Genomic DNA, 3,379 nt, shown 5'->3' on the forward strand with positions numbered 1-3,379 from the left:
TCACTTCACTCTACATCTAGCACACAAAGTAGTAATAAGAGAAGGGTAGCCAAAACCTCCTATAATTCCTCCTCTCGAGGAAACAAGCATGTTAGTATAAATGAGGGAGCCAATGTCAATAAGTTTCCTCATCTGAATAGACTAGTTTAAAAAAGTGACTCTCTCATGAGTTTCCTCACTAAAATGGTTGGTAGGCAGTACTCTACCAGAGATGAAATAGTGTCAGGCTCGGGAATGAACATTATTTTTTGAAAAATAAAGGTTCACTTGTTGCCCATTCTTAATCTTCTAAACTCCATTTCCATTAGTAAAAAAACCCATAATCTCGTCTAATTTAGCATCAATAGGATGGAAATCATAAAAAAAGCAGGTAGGAACATTGTGCAGTTGTTATATGTGGTTACTTCGATCAAAAATATTATCCATATATTGCCGATGCACAAAAACCAAATCATTTGATTCATCAGGCAAGTTGGAACAAATTTCTCAAACAATAAAAATCACAGATACGACAGTGAAATAACAAAAATGTTCCCACAGTCACTCTGCAATCAAACACTCAATAGTATTACCAGGACGTAGAAAACTACATTATGCAATCAACTTTTTTGATTGAAGATCAACATATTTGTCTCGTACCCTTACACTGGCAAACCTATCAGAATCAAAAGTTACATTTTCCTTACCTCTTAATTTTGTAAGCCATGTGTAATCTAAAATTTTAAAGATAAATTCCAAAAATCACTAACTCAACTTCAAAGAAGCTCCTAAAAACATAATCTAAAAATAAATAATCATTTAACCATAGATTTCACACAATTTTCATCAAATGTTCTAATTTTGGCCTAATCCACACTGTGGGTGAAATCCATTGTCAAATCAAAATATTTCAAAGACAGGGTGAAGATCTTGCCTAGAGATGAAGAAATCCCAAGTTTGGAAGCCTAACTCCAAGCCAATAAAGCACAAATTGAAAACTTAGGGGAGAAAAATGCAAGAAAAGGAAGGGGACGAACCAAGGGTAGAAATGACAAAATTTGTGGATCCAGGCACTTAAAATGACTCACAAGTTATTTTAGCATTATAGCACCAAAATGTGGCGCTATAGCATCATTCATACCCATCTAAATTTAAAAAAAAAATTATTTGAAAAGGAAATAGAAAATCTAGGATGCAAAAAGGCTATTTTTCAAATTTTAACAAACAATTCTTTACTTATTGAGATTTTCACCAATCCAAAATTTCAAATTCACAAATTTTAATTTGAATACATAAGGCCACATTTTAACAACACAATAGAACATTTTATTTTATTAATAATAAGTTTAATACAATATAAACACAAAGAAATCACTTAGATGTTCATACAACACATACAATACAGAACACACTAAGTAGTGAAACGAATACTATAGGGATACTACATGGAATTACACAACATTAAAAACAAAAATATCTATAAAAAAATAACCTTTAGAATCACTCCTAATCATTAGTGATATTCTCCATTCCACTCAATAAATAATTTTTACAATAGCATTGGTAGAAATAAGCACGAGCAAATTCCTAAGCAAACTTATCGATGATCCATTTGTAGTTGCTATACATAGTCACTTGACTATCTAGGAAGCATGATAAATCATTCAATTGCAGTTTAAACTACTAATCCATATGCTCATAATGGTGGGAAGACTTTTTAACGCTTGAATGCAAAAGAGAAATCTAACCTTCAATCTTCACAAGTTTCTCCATGAGGAACTCCAAACTTACTGTGAGATATTGCACCAACTTCTTGTCTTCAACTCTCCCATTATCATTGCTCTCTATGATCTTTAAAATAAAATTTCCACTCCTAAATCTCTTTAAAATACTTAGGAATGTCGTAGGGATATGTCAATCCCCATTCTAGAGGGTTTTATAAATTGGAAGAAGAAGAGAAACCAATTTTTGGTGGTTTTTAAGAGTTATTCAAACGGTGGCGTTGTAGCACCAAACCAACATTCTCAATTTTCAAATTTCTTTCTACCACTATGTTGGCACAATTTTAGGGGGGTCCATCTGTCAAAGCTGTCGGTTGTCGGAATTGGAATCCCGTTGCTCTCTTTAGAGGGACATTTAATTTACATATATATTTAAGTTTAGAAATAATGAAATCAATTTGATCCCATATCTTACATAGCTCAAGTGAAAGAGCACTACACCTCAATTTATGCATTTATCTCGGTAAATAAACACAAAACTTGAGGGTGAGGCTCAATCAAATAAATTAAGAAATATATGACGTCCGTTTGGTCTGCGAAACCATTTTATTATAATCCGACAAGTTCCCTTATTTAATATGAAGAATTAAATAAGGTTTATATTAAGCTGGGTTCATTAAAGTTTCCAATAAAGGCAAGCCCTTATAGTTAATTACATCTTAGATAACTGAAACCTAAGAAAACTCTCGATAAAAATCAGGGGATATTGTCTTCAAGAAATTCAAAAGGATATGACTTTTCATAGAGATTAGACAAAGAGGTGTGAAAGTGGAATGGCTCAAATTTGGAACATATCATGGAATCCAAAGAAAGAGAGACCAGGGGATGTCACAGATCCTGAGGAGAACCTCGGGGATTGCCCAAGCTATCCTATGGTTTGGCTTCAATTTAAAGGAAAAAAAATTAAATGTTTCTTCCTGCCAATTTTATTAAATAGGGCTTACTATTGTAAGAATTGATCAAGCAAATAGCATGGAATATGTGAGGATTTAAATCATGACTGACGACAACCTTGGAATCCAAAAACTGGTTAGGTCTTAAATTGCATATCGGGACTATACAAAGGCCTAAAGATAAGGTTGAGGATTTATGTAACACTAGGTGGTCAACCTAGAAATCCTATGGCTTGTTGTTTAATTCTAAAAAATGATTTAGCTGGTGTAGACATGTCTTGCTATTGAAAATGGTCATGCTACCCATAATTCAAGCTCCAAGCTCCCTGTCGTAGCGAATTTAAGTTTTCTAATGTGTCAAGTCATGATGTCAAATCGAATATTTCTTAAGGTTATGTTTATTTAAATGTTATGGGGAATATTAAAATTAATTAAAGCGACACATGTTAGAATCCTACGATTCCCTCGTTCTGGCACCACTATTTTCTTTCGGATTCACTTACTCCAAATGAATTTACTAAACTCAACTTAACGAGTTCCATACTTTCATTCAAACCGTGGGATATCTCGTTAGCAAGCATAGGTTACCTCCTTTGATGGATTCCCGATCATCTAATAGATACCTGTTAATTTAGTTGGAATTTTTGTTTTATGATGTTTGTGATTAAATTTTGATTTATCTTATATTTTGAATTTTGTGGTGGTTTTGTGGTGGTGAATTTTATC

This window comes from Phalaenopsis equestris, unplaced genomic scaffold, assembly GCF_001263595.1.
Source record: "Phalaenopsis equestris unplaced genomic scaffold, ASM126359v1 Scaffold232521, whole genome shotgun sequence".
In the NCBI taxonomy this organism is placed as follows: Eukaryota; Viridiplantae; Streptophyta; class Magnoliopsida; order Asparagales; family Orchidaceae; genus Phalaenopsis; species Phalaenopsis equestris.